The sequence below is a fragment of the Bos mutus genome, chromosome 3, assembly GCF_027580195.1.
Source record: "Bos mutus isolate GX-2022 chromosome 3, NWIPB_WYAK_1.1, whole genome shotgun sequence".
NCBI classification, from domain to species: domain Eukaryota; kingdom Metazoa; phylum Chordata; class Mammalia; order Artiodactyla; family Bovidae; genus Bos; species Bos mutus.
In genome coordinates, this window is record NC_091619.1 from 52245374 (window position 1) to 52267176 (window position 21803).

Consider the following 21803-nt stretch of genomic DNA (forward strand, 5'->3'; position numbering starts at 1 on the left):
ATTAAATGAGGTAACTATAAAAATCAAATGCTTAGCATAGCAGGAGGTTCGAAGTAAATGCTCAAAAATGGTAATTTACTAACTAATAGGTATATCTAAAATGAATTCTTTAAAGGTTGCCTTTAAAGCATTACCATCGGGTAAAGAGAAACCAGACTGGATGTTAGGGATTTTGGTTCTCCACCCAAGTTAGTGATTTCCATGCCAGATTTTGCAATGTATCACATGACTTCAGTTACTACAAAGTGTTGTGAAATATAAATATAAATGTAACTTACCTGAATTATTTAATATATGACACATAGGGAAGACCAGGTATTGTGAAGCCAAAACAACACAGGGTGATGCAACATTTTTAAAAAGTTAACCTGTCCAAGTAACCTCCACTTTTATGCCTATCTTTCCAATGAAGGTTCATGCTGCAGACAAGTCAGATACAGCTAATGTCACCCAAGGCCATGTTTTAAAGTCTATAAACACAGATGCACACCAATGTGAATATATTTTATGCCACAAAACTATACACTTTAAAATGGTTAAAACTGTACATTTTATGTTATACATATTTTACCACAAAAAAATCTCTCATGTAAAGAAAGTGAAGTCGCTCAGTCGTTGTCTGACTCTTTGGGATCCCATGGACTGGACCCCGTGGGACTGTAGCCTACCAGGCTCCTCCCTCCATGGGATTCTCCAGGCAAGAATACTGGAGTGGGTTGCTATTTCCTTCTCCAGGGAATCTTCCTGACCCAGGGAATGAACCTGGGTCTCCTGCATTGCAGGCTGACGCTTTAATCTCTGAGCCACCAGGGAAGCCCCTCTTATGTGAAACAGGAAAACTATTCTGCTTCATTTTTTTTTTCTTCTTGGCCATGCCTCACAGCTTGCTGGATCTTAGTTCCCAGAACAGGGATTGAACCTACACCTCTGGCTATGGAAGCATGGGGTCCTAACTACTAGACCACCAGGGAATTCCCCTACTGCTTTAAAATGAGCATAAATGGATTACACAAATCAAATACATAGCAGGCCCCCATGTACTAGAAAACATAACACATAAAAATATACTGTGTCAACTTTGCTTTGTCCATAATTCACAAATTATTATAACATTATTTAATTATGAATTTTTTGGTTACTTCTAATTGGAAGGATTTGAGTGGGGGAGATATGATCTCACTAATTTGTCCAGAAAAGGCATGGGTTTCTTTTATACTAGATAAACAGCCATATAAGAAGCTAAGACATTCAAAAATCTTCTAGTGACTAGTTAGGTAAACACACACATATGAGATCTTTTTTTTTTTCTCCTAAAAGAAATGAAGAACCCACATGTTTATAAAATCATTAATAACTTACAATGAATTTGGAAAGTATTTGATCCTCCTGTTAATCTTCTTTTATTAATAGGTCAGTTCAGCAAAAAGCATCTAGGATAGCTTTATAGGGTGTGAGGCAGGGTGGAGGGAGAGGCTGGTGCTAAGGTGGAGAGACTGCCTGTGTGTGTGTTTGTGTGTGGAAGTGGTGAGAGAAGATTCACCATAATCCTTTGCCTAGTGATACCAGACATACTTATTGGGCTCTTAAGAGTGGTCAATCAATCAATCCTTGAGGCTTTCATAGTAACACACAATTTTGTAGGACTGCCTTGTTACTTCCTTGGTCTCTGCATTATGTGTGGCAGAAATGTCCATTCCAGGCCTGAGAGAATAAAGGTAATGGTCAATATCAAATGAGAGCCAATTTAAAATAAGAAATAGCTGCTCTGCCTCTCTACAGGGCTATATTGAAGAAGGATGAGGGGAATGTAGTAATGAGATTGGGTGTTTAAATGAAGGAACGTCACCATCACCATGGCATAAGGGAAGAATCAAGACTCTGAGGCATCATGCCCTAACAGAAAGAATCCCTGACTAGGTATGGGAAAACCCAATTTCTACTCTTTACTTTATATCTAACTGATCATATGTTAGACAAGTCATCTCACCTCATCTGACCTGACTGCCCTCACTTGTCATGTTACAGAGAGCCAAACGACAGACCCTCCACTGCCAGCATTCCATCATCCTGTGAGCTGACTAACTGAAGCTGGAGCTAAGTGAGACCTAATCTGAAAAGACCACTTTGGAGTGATGAGAGTCGAGCAGCGCTTTAAGAGAAGAAAGCGATATGGCCAGGAAACGATTAACCTGAAGGTAAATGCTGTGTTTTCTTAGAAAGAGAGTACACTGAATGGTAGGCAATTAGAAACTAATAAATTGGTCTTGCCAAAATGAGAGGAAAAGTGGGTCATCGCAAGAAAGGAAGGTCATCAGGTCAAGCATATGATGAAAGCATTGATTTTAATTGAGCTAGAAAGGTAAGTGGGAACCATGGAAGGGTCCTAACACCACCATCCCTTAGGCAGCAGAGTTTGCCAGGATTCAGTCCCTGGCCAGTAGCTTCTCTGTGCATGCATATGCTCTCCTGGGGGGGACATCCTCTATTAAGAATCATCCACATCTCCCCGCAGATGAATCCCAAACACTACACGACAAGTCCAGCTCCCTAATCCTAAGCCACAGAATCACCTTGCCATTATCTTCCTGGCTACACACTGAGATGTGTGGAAAATCCAAACTTAGCATGTCCCAAACTGAACCTGTCACTTCTTCTCAACACCCACATCAAACCTGCTCTTCCTGAGTGCCTGGATATTGGAAGCAACATTAACACTGATAGCTGAAGGTTGATGGCAACATCAAGAACGCTCATACCTAACCCCAAAGCTTCTTTTCCTCTATTCTCTGAAATCAATTGGTTCTTTTCTTAAACTATTCCCTTCTGCATCCCTGCTACCACTGCCTTGGATGAAGCCTGCCTCATCTTTGGGGAAGACAGCTGGAAAGGCCTCCTTTCTTGACTTCCTTAGTTCCAATTCCATACTGTAGCTAGAGACCTCTTTTTAAAACGTATCATCTCCTGATTTGGTTATTTGTTATTATAATGTCTCAGGGTGGTGGGACGGAAGCTGGCAATGGAACAGCATGGAAAGGAGAGCTATCCAGTCCCTTTTGTGGTTTTATTAGCTCTTGCTATTTCCTTCCCCAAAGGCTGGGCAGACTGGACCTTATTCTGTGATCACCAGTCACTTGAGAACAGGTGTTGCTCTGTGAATGTTCTGGAGCTGCTTTAGGTGACTGCAAACTGCCCACGTTTTATTTATTCATATCTTTTGTTCCCCTAACCCTCCACTCCACCCACAAGTGAGAGTAGGAGGTTGGGGCTGGTTTTCTCTGCTCACAGTGGAAAATGTACACTGGAACAATTCCTAGGCCTGCCTCCACCGCCATCTGCAGGGGCTAAAGCAAACCACTCACTTAGTCCAGGCCACCATGTCCTAGGCTTTGAAATAGGGCCAATCTAAGTTGGCTTAAAGCTCAACATTCAGAAAATGAAGATCATGGCATCCGGTCCCACCACTTCATGGGAAATAGATGGGGAAACAGTGGAAACAGTGTCAGACTTTATTTTTCTGGGCTCCAAAATCACTACAGATGGTGACTGCAGCCATGAAATTAAAAGACGCTTGCTCCTTGGAAGGAAAGTTATGACCAACCTAGACAGCATATTCAAAAGCAGAGACACTACTTTGCCAACAAAGGTTCGTCTAGTCAAGGCTATGGTTTTTCCTGTGGTCATGTATGGATGTGAGAGTTGGACTGTGAAGAAGGCTGAGCGCCGAAGAATTGATGCTTTTGAACTGTGATGTTGGAGAAGACTCTTGAGAGTCCCTTGGACTGCAAGGAGATCCAACCAGTCCATTCTGAAGGAGATCAGCCCTGGGATTTCTTTAGAAGGAATGATGCTAAAGCTGAAACTCCAGTCCTTTGGCCACCTCATGCGAAGAGCTGACTCATTGGAAAAGACTCTGATGCTGGGAGGGATTGCGGGCAGGAGGAGAAGGGGACGCCAGAGGATGAGATGGCTGGATGGCATCACTGACTCGATGGACGTGAGTCTGAGTGAACTCCGGAGTTGGTGATGGACAGGGAGGCCTGGCGTGCTGCAATTCATGGGGTTGCAAAGAGTCGGAGACGACTGAGGGACTGATCTGATCTGATCTGATACTGCCCCCATGACTTGATAGTGATAAAGAAATACTGCAGAGGACCACGTTGCAATCATTAAAGGTGTACATAAATGTAAAGGGGAACCCATTAGAGAAAGCCAATTTTTTTGCTGGTAAAGTAATTTTAGAGGAGGATGCTTCTGGCCTTGGAGCACTATCCTAAATTGAAACAAAACAGCTCATGAAGTGAGCCTTATTTATACCACCTTGGTTCCAAGGAAACAAAACAGCAAGTGTTACAAAGTCACTGACGCCCCCTCACATCGAAGTCCCATTACAAAGTCAAAAAGAATTTTTTAAAAAGGCACAGGGGTCTGGGTAGAAATATGTAACCAAAACACAAAACTGCAATAGTCCCTTCACTGTGGGAAAACTATAACCCAAGTACATGGGTCTTCTCCAAATTCACCTTGCAATAATGGACTGAAAACAGGCCATTCATACTGTCAACTAGGGATCAAAGAGCGAGAGAGGAAGGAAGGAAATAAAGAAGGAAGAAAGAAAGAAAAAGAAAAAAATAACACCCACAATCTCTGGTTCACAATGCCAAAGAAGTGCAGCCATGCCTGTCTGCCCAACCCATAGGCCTTTTAAAACATTCTATCAGCCAAGACTGCTTATCTCTTCTGGCTCCTGTTTTCCCTGGAAAGTGTGGGAAGTAAAGGATTGAGCAAGAGCATAAAGAGAGAAGTAGGTCAGTTTTGAAAAGCATATATCATCTACTTTTCAGAGGTTAAAAAGTCCACCTTCACCTTGGTGTTAAATCAGTGCTTCCTATTTGCAACCCTGGTTAATGGCTGCTGGTGGTCAAAAACACTGGTTTCCATTTGCTCTTCTGCTAGAGTAGAGAAATGTCTGGTTTCCATTCAGGGTAAACATAGTGAGTTGTCTTTTTCTGACATTACCTTTTCTGACACCAACTGGGTAGCCTTCCATGCAATCCTCTTTCGACACTTAGGTTAGTGCAAGGTTCCACAGGTTTATGTGTAGAGTCCCACAAGACCGCCCCTACTTTAGATGCCAGTCTCAAGTCCCAGGGACTCGGATGATCCACACTTCTGTCCAACGTGACTACAAATTCAGAGGTTCCCGCAACCCCCTCCTCAAGCTTGATAATTCACTAGAACGATTCATAGAATGCAGGGAAACACTTTATGCTTACAAGTTTATTGTAAAGGATACAACTCTGCAACAACCAAATGGAAGAGATGCACAGGGTGAGTATTTGGTGGTGTGTGTGGGGAGGGCGGCAGAGGGTGTGAAGCTTTATGCACTAATTATGACACCCTCCCAGAGCCTCCACATGTTCACTAATCTGGAAGCTCCCAGATTCTGTAGTCTAGGCATGTTTCTGGAAGTTTCACTGCATAGGCATGATTGATTAAATCACTGGCCACTGGCAATTAGAAATCTCTTGACACCCCCTCCTCCCTCCTCAGAGGTCAGTGGCTAGACTGAAAGTTCCAACCCACTAATCACTTGGTTGGTTTCTATGGCAATCAGCCTCCATCTAGAAGCCACCCCAGAGTCACTCTATTTGCATAAACTAGGGTAGGGTTGAAAGGGGCTCATCCTGTGTAACAAAAGATGCTTCTATCAGGAAATTCCAAGGATTTTAGGAGCTCTGTGCTATAAACTGAAGGCAAAGACCAAATATACATGTATTTCTTATTATACCACTCATGACATTACATTGCATGAGAACAGTCTTACAGAAGGGCTAATTCTTATTCAAAATAGTTGCAGTCTGAAACAGTGCCAAGTGGTCCACTTAGAAAGTCCGGTTCACCTTCAAGGCCCAAACAGAGCAGGCAATCACTTAAGCCATGGATGTCCTGAGTTAGTGACTTAGAGAAGTTACTTCTTAAGGGACACCTCTGACCAGGACCTTCACGTCCGGCCTTTTCAGTTTTCTATTCCTTGCTTTCACAGCATTTATTACACACCTTTATGTAACCATTCAATTGAGGTTTATTTCTGTTCAACTAAAATGATAAGCTCTAGGAGGTCTGGTCTACATGTCTCTTGCTCATCATTGTATGCCTAGGGCTTAGCAGGCAGAACTGCTATTAAATATTAAATGAACATTAAAATAATTAAAATTAGAACCTCCCTTCCCCCTTGCTTGAAGCAAAACCCAGAACCATTTCCTACAAACACTGCATCATCTAATCTTCAAGTCACCAGAATCCTTTAGGAAATTAAGTCTCTATTCTAGCCCTGTCAGCAGAGAAAAGAGGTTTAGTTTAGGCATGGCCGTAAGACTAATGTGAGGCAGCTCTGGCGTTACTGAGGTGATAAGAGGAAGGTCAGACTTCTAAAAGAACCCATAAAGAACTGTAATGACAGGAATCAGGTAGGTCGTCCCCATTCCAAAGAAGGGGAGTGGTAGGGTTTCCACACACTGGGTTGGCTTTGGGCTTCAGAACTCAGAGGACTCTGTGGCTTCATGTGGTATTAGCAAAGGAGAGAAACCATACTCTCTCTGAAAGTTTAGAGTTGTGATGGCTTCCAGGAAATAAAAGCCACACTCTCTGAAAGTTTAATACATGACTTCTAAGTCAGGGTGGGGCTTTGCCTGGCTCAGTGACAAATTCAGCAGCACAACAGGTATCATCTTTGGTCAGTGACCTGGGTTTCTCTTCTGTGCACAGCACATGAATCTACGATTATTTCTCAGCAACAAACTTGAAGGTAGAAAGATTGTACCAAGAAAGCTAATGGTGTCTTTTTTCCCTATCTCTATTTTTTTCCCCTTAATCCATACACAATAAATAACATTTTTCTATTTCTACCCGACAACATCGCGTGTTTCTATTGTGGAAAGTCTTTACTCATTGAAGGAAGACAACAACAAAGTCACTGTCAGTTGAACAGAGACAGAAATGAAGAGGGTCCTATGTGCCACCAACTTGGTCCCAGCCAGAGATGGGGTTCAGAGAGTGTAGGAGGACTTTCTTTCAGCCACATCTTTCATTCATTAGGTATCCTTAACAATCATGACCTAGCCTCTACTGGGTGCAATGCATCATCCCAGGTGCTGAAGGGGACAGAAAAGTGTCAGACTCAAGACATGAACTTCAAAAGGAGCTTATTTGGTAAATAAAGCATGAATACAAGATCAAACACATGGATTACACAGTTGTGTTTTAAGGTAATATATGCTAAGGAAATAACAGTCATTGCACAAGATTTATGAGTTGGACCAAGAAAAATGCACAGGATTTATATAAATGGGAGGTAATGGGATGAGGGATAGAAGGCAAGATTAATAAGGGGCACATAATATTTTATGTGAAGGGATGGGGAACAAATAAAAAGGCAAACGGATATTTCAGAAATTAGTGAAGAGACTGGAGTGGAATTTAGTTAGTGCGGATGGAGTGGAATTTCTGAGACAACAATAATGAAGATGAGTGTAAAGTGGATTAGGGTTAAATATTAAAGTCTAGATTGTCAGGCTAAGAATTTTTCAAGATGAATCTCAGCCCTTGGTATGTAACAGACACCTGAGAAATAATTGCTTTGGGATACAAATATCACTTTTAGAATTAATAGTCAAGTATTTTTATGAGAGCAGAAAGGAATTTAGATTAGAACATACAAGCAATAGGAAACCACTGATGGCATGTGAGCAGAGGACTGATGGAAAAAAAATTTAAGGGCATATTAGTATATATTAGGGAAATTAATTTGAAAGCATAAGGAAGCATTCATTGGAAAGGATTTGAGGATGAGAGCAGTGAGCCTAATTCTGTATTAGGGTATACACATCACATCACCTTGTAAAATAAAGATATTGGGACTTTGAAATACCAAGTAGAAGAGCAGTTATACTTAAAAATATTAAGCTTTCAGATTAGCCAGTAAAATGATGCAACTGGACAAAACAATTAGATTTTGAGGGGACAGAGTTTTCCCAAAAGTCATAAATGATGTTTTCAAAAGAGAAAAGTATTTGATTAGTTTCTGTTGTTGTTATTAGTGTTTTGTTGCATCAAGCGGCACGTAGGGATCTTGGGCCCTGGACCAGGGATTGAATCCACACCCCCTGCAGTAGAAGCATGGAGTCTTAACCATAGGACTGCCAGGAAAATTCCTGATTAGTTTCTCTACACTAGGTGGTATTTGAATACTTTGGTAGAAATTAGATGCTTTGAGATAAAAAGAATACTTTTAGAATTAGTAGCCAAATATTTCATGCAATGTTATATCAGAGAAGAACAGGCATTTAAAATACACACACACACACATACACAATGGTGCCACAGATCCACAAGTGCCCATGTTAGACATGCCCGAGGCAAGCCGTCCACCCAAGAGCACACTGGGCTTTTCTTCTGGAGAGATCGTTAGGCTTTATGTCACTCACCATGCAACCAAATCTCTGTTTGAAATCAAGTTACAATTACTCAATTATGGGCCAACATTTCATTTGTTTCACAACCGGGGCCTAATCAAACAGTTCTGTAGACTTTACCACAAGGTAACTTAATTGGAACTCCAGTACTTTGGCCACCTCATGCAAAGAGTTGACTCATTGGAAAAGACTCTGATGCTGGGAGGGATTGGGGGCAGGAGGAGAAGGGGACAACAGAGGATGAGATGGCTGGATGGCATCATGGACTCCATGGACGTGAGTCTGAGTGAACTCCGGGAGTTGGTGATGGACAGGGAGGCCTGGCGTGCTGCGATTCATGGGGTTGCAAAGAGTCGGACACGACTGAGCGACTGAACTGAACTGAACTGAACTTAAATTCAGTGCCAAAAGAGATTTTTTACAGTTTTCTTTACGTAACTGATTTACCAGTTTAGGGATCAGAAATCTTATTTCTATAAAAATTACTACAGGAACTAAATCTAAATTAAATCAAAACACATCCATTAAAAACTATATTCTTCTTTCATAAACACTTTGTTTAAATATCCCCCAGCAACAGGCCTGTGTGGACAAACCAGGAAGTGAGAACAAATATGATCACGTTGTGAAAGCAGAGTAAGATGAAAGAATACATTTGGAATCTGCTGAAGCACTCTTCAGATTTCATGTAAAAATTCATTCCTATGGAAACATCAATTTATATAAAGTTGTCATAGGAGGAATTGCAAAAGCAGACGTCTTCATTTTGTTGTTTGGCAATTCCCCTCAACCTCCTATGCAAATGCCTTTTCCTGCAGCTGGGCTGGCTCATCTGAAATGAGGGCACTCATCCACCTGTCTGGTGAATGGAGGACAGGGTTAAGCTATCATTTTCATGATACAAAGTCAGTCCTGAAAAAAACAAAACAAAACAATCGCAGCCTTTAATGACTTACTTTGGAGAAATGTGCCTTTAGCTTCTAAGGTAACAAGCAAATCCCATTCCTCCTAATGGTTTTGCTGAGATTCCTGTCACTCCTTGTGATTTACTTTAAATTATAAACTCCTTAAAAATAGGAACCATATTTTACTGTTTGACCAGTTTGTTTTTTCACTGAGTATGAAGACTCAGTGACCCAGACATAACAAGAGTTATACGTATCTAATGATTATTTTTATTGTTCAAGAAAAGTGTTATCAAACAAGACTTGTCACAGATCACATTCCCCTACCAAGTAGAATCATAAGCACCTGCACTCAGCACCTTTTCCTTCATTCCTAGAGGTCTGCCTTGTGGAAGAGGCAGCTGGAAGATACCTGTGCAAAAACAGAAGGAATTCCCACTACTGACAGTTACTTTTATTCTTATTTTTAATTTTAAGCAGGATTTGACTACGTTTACTATAAAAATTTGCAAAAAAGCAAAATGGCTGTGTGAGGAAGAGAAGCGAAAAGCAAAAGAGAAAGGGAAAGATATAAGCATCTGAATGCAGAGTTCCAAAGTACAGCAAGGAGAGATAAAACCTTCCTCAGAGATCAATGCAAAGAAATAGAAGAAAACAACAGAATGGAAAAGACTAGAGATCTCTTCAAGAAAATTAGAGATACCAAGGGAACATTTCATGCAAAGTGGGCTCGATAAAGGACAGAAATGGTATGGACCTAACAGAAGCAGAAGATATTAAGAAGAGGTGGCAAGAATACATAGGAGAACTATATAAAAAAGATCTTTACGACCAAGATAATCATGATGGTGTGATCACTCACCTAGAGCCAGACATCCTGGAATGTGAAGTCAAGTGGGCCTTAGAAAGCATCACTACCAACAAAGCTAGTGGAGGTGATGGAATTCCAGTTGAGCTATTTCAAATCCTAAAAGAGGATGCTGTGAAAGTGCTGCACTCAATATGCCAGCAAATTTGGAAAACTCAGCAGTGGCCACAGGACTGGAAAAGGGCAGTTTTCATTCCAATCCCAAAGAAAGGCAATGCCAAAGAATGCTCAAACTACCTCACAAGTGCACTCATGTCACACGCTAGTAAAGTAATGCTCAAAATTCTCCAAGCCAGGTTTCAGCAATACATGAACTGTGAACTTCCAGATGTTCATGCTGGTTTTAGAAAAGGCAGAGGAACCAGAGATCAAATTGCCAACATCTGCTGGATCATCGAAAAAGCAAGAGTTCCAGAAAAACATCTGTCTGCTTTATTGACTGTGCCAAAGCCTTTGACTGTGTGGATCACAATAAACTGGAAAATTCTGAAAGAGATGGGAATACCAGACCACTTGACCTGCCACTTGAGAAATCTATATGCAGGTCAGGAAGCAACAATTAGAACTGGACATGGAACAACAGACTGGTTCCAAATAGGAAAAGGAGTACATCAAGGCTGTATATTGTTACCCTGCTTATTTAACTTATATGCAGAGTACATCTTGAGAAACGCTGGGCTGGAAGAAGCACAAGGTGGAATTAAGATTGCTGGGAGAAATATCAATAACCTCAGATAGGCAGATGACACCACCCTTATGGCAGAAAGTGAAGAGGAACTAAAAAGCCTCTTGATGAAAGTGAAAGAGGAAAGTGAAAAAGTTGGCTTAAATGTTGGCTCAACATTCAGAAAACTATCATGGCATCTGGTCCCATCACTTCATGGGAAATAGATGGGGCAACAGTGGAAACAGTGTCAGACTTTATTTTTTTGGGCTCCAAAATCACTGCAGATGGTGACTGCAGCCATGAAATTAAAAGACGCTTACTCCTTGGAAGAAAAGTTATGACCAACCTAGAAAGCATATTCAAAAGCAGAGACATTACTTTGCCAACAAAGGTCCGTCTAGTCAAGGCTATGGTTTTTCCACTAGTCATGAATGGTGTGAGAGTTGGACTGTGAAGGAAGCTGAGCGCCGAAGAATTGATGCTTATGAACTGTGGTGCTGGAGAAGACTCTTGAGAGTCCCTTGGACTGCAAGGAGATCCAACCAGTCCATCCTAAAGGAGACCAGTCCTGGGTGTTCATTGGAACTACTGATACTGAGGCTGAAACTCTAATACTTTGGCCAGCTCATGCGAAGAGTTGACTCATTGGAAAAGACTCTGATGCTGGGAGGGATTGGGGGCAAGAGGAGAAGGGGACGACAGAGGATGAGATGGCTGGATGGCATCACTGACTCGATGGACATGAGTCTGAGTGAAGTCCGGGAGTTGGTGATGGACAGGGAGGCCTGGCGTGCTGTGATTCATGGGGTCGAAGAGTCAGACACGACTGAGCGACTGAACTGAACTATAAAAATAATGCAATACTTCTATAGACATTTCTTAGTCAGGTAAACAAGCTAGGCTTCAACAAGGAATCAGGTACTACTGTCAGACAATGCACAAACACAATGCAAAGGCGAACAGGCCAGTGCTCCTCTGTAGACAAAGCAGACACTGCTGCTACACATGAGAATGAAATTTAAAGGAAAAAAAAAAAACTGTGAATGTCAGTGACATCCACGGGCACTATACATGCCTGTATAAACCGTGTGCATATAATAGTATGCATAATTAATTATGTGGATAGTGAATTCAATAAACATTTGAGAGCCTATTCTATGCAAGAATGGTATTATTCCTAAGAAAATCAGGCAATTCTATTGTCATGTCTAAAGATACTGTCTAATGAGCCCACCTGTAAACTGATAAAAGTCAGTCAGTACTGAGGCAGGCCAGTGGCCTTGACAGTCTCCTTCTCTCTGGTCATTTTGTTGTCTGCCAGTTACTCTCTCTCCTTGTACTTTCCACTCTAGTGCCTTTTAGTTTACATTTGTATTCACTGGATTCTCTTGACAGGGGAGAATTTATTGAACATTTGCTATGTTGTAGGCTAAACGGGACAAGGAGGAATGACAGTCACTAAATGAGATTTTACTTTTGTATTTCACCTCATATCTACCCTTCAAACACTCAAAAGTTAGGGCGATGGGCAATATACACAAAATGAATAGGGAACAGAAATATATATAATCAAGGATTGAACAGGATAGTTGAAACAACAGTGAGATACACCTGCATAATGCTTTAAAGTTTATGGAGTAATTTTTCCCGTAAGTCATTTAAATCACTCACTTGACTTTACTAAGGATACCAGCTCAGAGAGAAAAAATAGCTGCCTAAGTCAGATGTATGGTGAACAAGAGCTTGATCCCATTACTGACACCAAATATGGTGGTGTTCTCACAATTAATGCTGCCTCTCACAAAGGCCAACAGGAAGACTTCAGGGAATGGAGAAAGCAGCACAGGTGATGTATATCTGAGAGTCTGGGAATATGATGGAGCTGGATCAAGAATTCCAGTTGGGGAAGGGCAAGAGCAGGGAGGTCCTGAGTGAGGAAAAGTAATGAGTCAGCAGGTCCCACTGCGGACTGATGGTAGTCTTCTAGCCAAACGGAAATGTAAGGTGTAAAAATACACCTTCACAAAGATGTATAAAGACACTTTTAAGACTTAAGATTCCAGAATGAAGAATATAGTTTGTCTTGACTCACAAAAGAGAAACACTATATATTCTAAAATAGAATGCAAGGAATGCTTTAGGAAAATGAACCTAGCGGGCCCTGGGAGATCCCCTGGGGCAGGAGAGGGGAGGGGAGGGGAGACAGAATGAAGGCAAGGGAAGCGGGTAGGATCCTACTGCAGTAATTCAATAACTGAGGAGTGGGGGCCCAAACAGGGCAGTGTCGGTGAAAGTAACAGGAGTGAATTTAAGCAGCAGTAACAGTCCATTCTGAAGGAGATCAGCCCTGGGATTTCTTTGAAAGGAATGATGCTAAAGTTGAAACTCCAGTACTTTGGCCACCTCTTGCGAAGAGTTGACTCATTGGAAAAGACTCTGATGCTGGGAGAGATTGGGGGCAGGAGGAGAAGGGGAAGACAGAGGATGAGATGGCTGGATGGCATCACTGACTCAATGGACGTGAGTCTGAGTGAACTCCAGGAGTTGGTGATGGACAGGGAAGCCTGGCATGCTGCGATTCATGGGGTCGCAAAGAGTCGGACACGACTGAGCGACTGATCTGATCTGATCTGAACAGAAAAAAACTTGACCAGTGTTGGCTGATGGGAGATATGAGGAAAGGAAATAGGAATGAAGTTGGGTGAAAGGCTTTATCATGAAGTGTGAGTTAATATTCAATTATTCATTGGAAGGCCAATGAGCAATCTGGTGAATTTTGCTTTCACTTTGATTAAGGATAATTTGCTAACATAATAGAGTTTTTATTTCTTTATTAGGGGTTTGGCTAGGCTAAGTTTTGACTGAGTATTGCTCTTGGGAATGAACCCTGTGGGAAAGTTGAAGAAGGTGGGGTGAAAAGGCCACTTAGGTTCAGATCATAAAGAGACTTGGGTACCATGCTATGGAACCATGAAGGTTTTTATACAAGGAAGTGAAATGATCTGGTCAGTGTTAAATTTCAAATTTAGAAATGTAGTATTTGCGGCTTTGGTAGCATGGGGGATTCATTAGAAGGGGGAAATGTATGAGACCAGATCAATAGTCCAAGGGATAAAAACAAAAGAGAAGGTTTGAAGTAAGATGTGACTGAGTGTGAGAAAAAGGGGAATAAAAGCAAATACTTTAAAGTACCATTACTCTTTCAAGCAGGTACTTTGCTAAATAGTTTATGGGCATGGATCCTAGGGCGGCTGCTGCTGCTGCTGCTAAGTTGCTTCAGTCATGTCCAACTCTGTGAGACCCCATAGACGGCAGCCCACCAGGCTCCCCCATCCCTGGGATTCTGGAGTGGGTTGCCATTTCCTTCTCCAATGCATGAAAGTGAAAAGTGAAAGTGAAGTCGCTCAGTCGTGTCTGACTCTTAGCGACCCTATGGACTGCAGCCTACCAGGCTCCTCCGTCCATGAGATTTTCCAGGCAAGAGTAATGGAGTGGGGTGCCATTGCCTTCTCCGATCCTAGGGCTACTCAGTACTAATCAGGACTAGTGGCAAACCCGATGTTAAGGAGAGCCAAGGACTCAAGGACAAGTGACCACCCTTGTTTTGGACCCAGGGTCAATGGTGAATATTGGTCAGTGGAGAACAGTTTTTTAAAAATACTGAGTCTGCAGTACCTTTTAGGTGGTGAGGTTTAGTAGGCAGTAGGAAATAAACTGGAGCCCTGTGGAGAAGAGAACATATGAATGAGTTGTTAGACTGTTTTTGCCACTGACTCTGGCCAATGTTGGATTCAAAGGCTTGCACTTGGTAATTTGGAAAAAAATAAGTTATTTAAGACAAAGGCTCACACTTGGTAATTTGGTAAAAATAAGTTATTTAAAATAAAAAACTAAATGTAGACTGAGTCTATCGCCTATAAAAAGTAGTTCACTTAATACTTTCCTTTGTGAATATTTCTATTTAAAGATGAGGCAATTTAATTTTTTATGAAGGCAATCAAGTTGACTAAAATATAAAGTTTGTATATTATAAAAAACACACACACATACACGTCTCTTAAGGTGGCTTTTACTTGTCTGCCCAAATGGAGGTAAACGGGATTGAAAGACTTTAAATATGAACTTCCAGTCTCCCATTGCAGGTACTCACTGCCTTCTTGATCATGAATGGACAACTCTCTAACAAAATGTGTAAGGGCAGATTTTTCATTGTATGCTGCTGCTGCTAAGTCACTTCAGTCGTGTCCGACTCTGTGCGACCCCATAGACGGCAGCCCACTAGGCTCCCCTGTCCCTGGGATTCTCCAGGCAAGAGTACTGGATGAGATCAGATCAGATCAGTCGCTCAGTCGTGTCCGACTCTTTGCGACCCCATGAATCGCAGCACGCCAGGCCTCCCTGTCCATCACCAACTCCCGGAGTTCACTCAGACTCACGTCCATTGAGTCAGTGATGCCATCCAGCCATCTCATCCTCTGTCGTCCCCTTCTCCTCTTGCCCCCAATCCCTCCCAGCATCAGAGTCTTTTCCAATGAGTCAACTCTTCGCGTGAGCTGGCCAAAGTACTGGAGTTTCAGCTTTAGCATCATTCCTTCCAAAGAAATCCCAAGGCTGATCTCCTTCAGAATGGACTGGTTGGATCTCCTTGCAGTCCAAGGGACTCGAGTCTTCTCCAACACCACAGTTCAAAGGCATCAATTCTTCGGCGCTCAGCCTTCTTCACAGTCCAACTCTCACATCCAAACATGACCACAGGATAAACCATAACCTTGACTAGACGGACCTTTGTTGGCAAAGTAATGTCTCTGCTTTTGAATACGCTATCTAGGTTGGTCATAACTTTCCTTCCAAGGAGTAGTGTCTTAATTTCATGGCTGCAGTCACCACCTGCAGTGATTTTGGAGCCCAGAAAAATAAAGTCTGACACTGTTTCCACTGTTTCCCCATCTATTTCCCATGAAGTGATGGGACTGGATGCCATGATCTTCATTTTCTGAATGTTGAGCTTTAAGCCAACTTTTTCACTCTCCACTTTCACTTTCATCAAGAGGCTTTTGAGTTCCTCTTCACTTTCTGCCATAAGGGTGCTGTCATCTGCCTATCTGAGGTTATTGATATTTCTCCCAGCAATCTTGATTCCAGCTTGTGTTTCTTCCAGTCCAGCATTTCTCATGATGTACTCTGCATATAAGTTAAATAAACAGGGTGACAGTATACAGCCTTGACGTACTCCTTTTCCTATTTGGAACCAGTCTGTTGTTCCATGTTCAGTTCTAACTGTTGCTTCCTGACCTGCATACAAATTTCTCAAGAGGCAGATCAGGTGGTCTGGTATTCCCATCTCTTTCAGAATTTTCCACAGTTTATTGTGATCCACACAGTCAAAGGCTTTGGCATAGTCAATAAAGCAGAAATAGATGTTTCTCTGGAACTCTCCTGCTTTTTCCATGATCCAGCAGATGTTGGCAATTTGATCTCTTGTTCCTCTTCCTTTTCTAAAACCAGCTTGAACATCAGGAAGTTCACGGTTCACATATCGCTGAAGCCTGACTTGGAGAATTTTGAGCATTACTAGCGTGTGAGATGAGTGCAGTGAGTTTGAGCATTCTTTGGCATTGCCTTTCTTTGGGATTGGAATGAAAACTGCCCTTTTCCAGTCCTGTGGCCACTGCTGAGTTTTCCAAATTTGCTGGCATATTGAGCACAGCACTTTCACAGCATCATCTTTCAGAAGTTGGAATAGCCCAACTGGAATTCTATCACCTCCACTAGCTTTGTTTGTAGTGATGCTTTCTAAGGCCCCCTTGACTCACATTCCAGGATGTCTGGCTCTAGGTCAGTGATCACACCATCGTGATTATGTATGAAAGTGAAAAGTGAAAGTGAAGTTGCTCAGTCGTGTCCGACTCTTAGTTACCCCATTGACTGCAGCCTAGCAGGCTCCTCCATCCATGGGATTTTCCAGGCAAGAGTACTAGAGTGGAGTGCCATTGCCTTCTCCATTTCATTGTATGTTGCTGGGTTTCATTGTATACTTCAGTGTAAAAAAGCTGCTCTCTCTCACACTACTTAAACTTCATTTTGTGCTGTAAATTTACTGGTTGGTTGCAGAAATAGTGAATATATTTAGCTTATCAACAGAATTAATAGAAACAGGAAGGAATTTCAGATGTGGTATGTTTTGTATATTTATAAATATCAATCTTCCCTTTGCTAGCTTTCATAGAATTGGGAAATGTACCCTTGGGGAATCCAATTCTGAAGAATACTTCCTGTTTTGTTCTTCTCTGTGTAATTTATCTCTGTTTAATGTACTACATAATTATTTTGTCTACTTTCTATGTCTATCCACCAGGCACAGTAGGCTTCAAGAGCACAGAGCTTTTATCTGTAAAGTTCAATGACATATCTTTCTCTAGCTTTTAACCCAGATAATAGGAGCTCAGTAAATAACTGCTGAGTGAATATATCACAGTCCTGTGATTACTGTACTTCACAAACTTGACATGTGTTTTTCCTTAGCAATCATGACTCAATTTCCATATTCTAACTTCATCTTGAACCATGATTTCTATTTATATACTCCAAAGAAATTCTTTTAGGACCTATATCATCATGAGATTCTGTAGGGCATTGAAGGTTACTGGTACAAAAAAATGAACGTGGGAGAAATGGTAGCCAAGTGTTACACCTTCCCAGATTCTCCAGGTGATTCCTCTGCCAAGCTCTGTCTTACAAGGAGTTATGATTCTTCTACCCTCCTACTCTGACTTCTTGTTTCCTGACCTCAGTTCCTGTTTTCAGCATCTGCTTCAACCTAGACCTCCTTTTGGTAATCTGACCCCAGGGTACCTGAGTTTAACATCTGTTATTTTTCACTGCTTGACATTTTAATTTTTTTTTGGTGTGTGTGGTTAAATCTAGAGGATGGTCTAAGCCTGTATTTCTTACACAGCCTAGAAACTCACATAATTTAAAGTTACAAGATAAATATTATAGACTACTTTCCCCTAAAGGTTCTTATTGCCCTTCCCTGTCCCCCACACATAAAACCTAATAATTTCCTCACCACTCTGCTTGATGGGATAATCACAGTGATCACTTGCATTCCTTATTGTACATAAATTTTTTTCTCTGGTCAACTGCATTTGGTAAGTAGGAATTATTATACAATCAAAGAAAAGAAGAAAACTACCACCAGTCTCCAGATGCATACAGTGAATGAAATTAAAAAGGACTTCAAACTTAGAAAAAAGAGAGATGTATTCTAAGCTACAAATTATCCAGTTGCTGTCTAGATATACGTTAGAAAAAATATTGTGCTTGTGCACTCTTTGTGAGATATAGTCAGCACATAACCTAGGCTATGTGTTTTAAGTCATTGGATTTGGCCTAATTTAATTCATAGGCCAGCAATTCTAAACACATCAATTTTATCAGCAAGGCAATGTTTAGAAAGGCTCATCAACTGCAGAGAAGACAATGCGCTTGACAGCACTGCTTTCTCGAGCAATGACTCAAATCAGTTAGACTGAAAATAAATCCAGAGGGTACACAGCTGTCATATAGCCCAAAGTAGTCCTCTGAGCGATAATGTGATTCATTTTCCCCTATCTGTTCAACTGCTTCTGCAAACAGGATTGAAATCCAACAAGTACATTTTCATCCCACTGTGAAGGGAGAGCTCTTCAGTGTCATAGAGAGGTCTCTGTTGGGTTCCTTTATACTTACAGGTATGGTAAACTGTGCATAGTGATTTCTTGATGTTATTTAATAAGAAACAGACATTTATTTCAATGATCTACATCAACCAGTTACAAGAAAGGGCTCTAAAATTAGAGAATCATATTTTTTCAATGTTTGATGCACCAAAGTTTGAGGAATAGACAGGTACCAGACCATCTATTGGGTATAGGCCACTTATTTATATTGTAATATTCCTAAATTGGGCTTCCCAGGTGGAGCTAGTGGTAAAGAACTCGCATACCAATGCAGGAGACAAGAGATGTGAGTTTGATCCCTGAGTCAGGAAGATCCCTTGGAAGAGCATGGCAACCCACTCCAGTATTCTTGCCTGGGGAATCCCATGGACAGAGAAGCCTGGTGAGCTACAGTCCATAGGGTGCAAAAAGTTGGACACAACTGAAGCGACTTAGCATATTCCTTAATTATTAACATTTTATTATGGAAAATTTGAAACATACACAAAGGTAGAGAGCAGTAGTAAAATAAAGCCTGTGTGTCCATTACTCTGACACAACAAACATGATACCCACTCCAATGGGATTATTTGAAACAAATTCTAGATTTAATCCTTTATTGGACTTATTTCAGTCATCTCCAACAGGTAAAGAATTTTTTAAAAACATAACCACAACATCATAATCATACCCAAGAGTGTATTTAACAACCAGTTCTCTAGCCAGGGGAGGACGGGAGTCCTTGCCAATTTCAATGGGGTTGAAAAGAAATGTACAGCATATATATGGTACTTACACTATGCAGATACATTATATATGCTGTTGTTCAATTGCTCAGTTGGGTCCGACTCTTTGCGACGCCATGAACTGCAGCATTCCAGGCTTCCCTATCCTTCACCATCTCCCGGAGTTTGCTCAAACTCATGTCCATTGAGTTGATGATGCCATCCAACCATTTTGTCCTCTGTCGTCCCCTTCTCCTCCTGTCTTCAATCTTTCCCAGCATCAGGGTCTTTATGAGTCAGATTTTTCCATCAGGTGGCCAAAGTATTGGAGCTTCAGCTTCAGCCTCAGTCCATCCAATGAACATTCAGGGTTGATTTCCTTTAGGGTAAACTTATTTGATCTTCTTGCAGTCCAAGGGACTCTCAAGAGTCTTCTCCAACACCACAGTTCAAAAGCATCAATTCTTCAGTGCTCAGCTTTCTTCACAGTCCAACTCTCACAATCCGTACATGACTACTGGAAAAACCACAGCTTTGACTAGATGGACCTCTGTTGGCAAAGTAATGTCTCTCTTTTTAATATGCTGTCTAGGTTGGTCATAGCTTTTCTTCCAAATAGTAAGCATCTTTTAATTTCATGGCTGCAGTCACCGTCCACAGTGATTTTGGAGACCAAGAAAATAAAGTTTGTCACTGTTTCCACTGTTTCCCCATCTATATGTCATGAAGTGATGGGATCTGATGCCATGATCTTAGTTTTTTGAATCTGAGTTTTAAGCCAGCTTTTTCACTCTCCTCTTTCACCTTCATCAAGAGGCTCTTTAGTTCTTCTTCACTTTCTGCCATAAGGGTGGTGTCATCTCTATATCTGAGGTTATTAATATTTCTCCCAGCAATCCTGATTCCAGCTTGTCCTGCATCCAGCCCAGCATTGTACATTATGTACTCTGCATGTAAGTTAATAAACAGGGAGACAATATACAGCCTTGACACACTCCTTTCCGAATTTTGAACCAGTCTATTGTTACATGTTCAGTTCTATCTGTTGCTTCTTGACCTGCACATGGGTTTCTCAGGAGACAGGTAAGGTGATCTGATATTCCCATCTCTTAAAAGAATTTTCAACAGTTTGTTGTGATCCACACAAGTCAAAGGCTTTAGCATAGTTAATGGAGCAGAAGTAAATGTTTTTCTAGAATTCTCTTGCTTTTTCTGTGATCCAATGGATGTTGGCAATTTGATTTCTGGTTTCCCTGCCTTTTGTAAATCCAGCTTATACATCTGGAAGTTCTCGGTTCAGGTACTGTTGAAGCCTAGCTTGGAGGATTTTGAGCAGACCTTGCTGATATGAGTACAACTGTATGGTAGTTTGAACTTTACATATACATTACATGTAAATAACCTTAAGTAGTTTATACACTTATAAATAACCTTGAGAGCACAGATAATAGCAAATTATAGAAAAATAAATAGGAAGTGATAAGTTTTGAGTGTTACTTTAACACTTTAAGTTTGTGTAATTTTTTGAAGGCTGTGTTTAACAACTGGCTTGCAGAATTCCTGAAAATATAATAATTAACTCTTGTCAACTCCATTGTACCACCGAATCACAACCAAATAATTAATAATTCCTTCATAGTACCAACTATCAAATTTCTCTCTCACCTCTTTTCCCTTAGCAACAGAGAAACACATTAAGTAGGAAGGAAGAGGGAACTCTGCTTTAGAAAGCTACACCAAGGTGTCTGGCTTTCTATAGGCTTCAGTGCTGCTGTATGTAACTCAGTCTGCTGTTAAAGGCTGCTTCCAGGAAGTGAAATTATAGGCTGTCAGGCACATGTGCCACAAAAGAGTTGGACACAACTGAGCGACTAAACAACAAGAGCAGTGTTTTTATTTCGCTTTTACTGCCCATTCTCAGGCACATAGGGCAGAGAGTTTTAAAAAGAGCAGAGGAGGAACTTGGCAGGTGGAAAAATAAGTCCTTTTCAGGTAGACAACCATAAATTGATGAAATGTTCTACAAGAAAGATTCCTAAGATGTGACACCTTCTGTCACATAACCATCGACTCTGTTTGTAAAAGCCCTTTTAAAATGTGCGTTCCCGAGTGGAATATGGCATGTCAGATGTGATGGGGCCAAATAAACCCCCAAGTGGGGCTGCTGTCATCCTTGATGAAGAGGCAGGCTGTACTACAACTCTACCTTTACGTTCACAGTCAAGTGAAACTCAAGTCCAGAAAATGAAGCGGTGTCTACCAGTATCACCCAGACTCCAGAGAGTCTGGACTTCGGCAGAGACTTGATTAGAACATGATGAGTCCTGGCCTTCATCAGGACTCCAGAGAGTCTGGACTTCAGAAGGACCCAGACTTCATCAACTCCTCCCAGCACCAACTCTGTTCCCACACTGTCTTTCCAACATCATCTCCCACTGCGCCTCTGAACATGCCCTTAATTCCAAAT

At 41.3% G+C, this 21803-nt stretch overlaps 1 protein-coding gene across 5 annotated transcripts in view; it reads right to left on the reverse strand.

Moving 5' to 3' along the window:
• Window positions 1-21803, reverse strand: part of LRRC8B (leucine rich repeat containing 8 VRAC subunit B) — a 78957-nt gene that overhangs the window by 37988 nt on the left and 19166 nt on the right. The window lies entirely within an intron of this gene.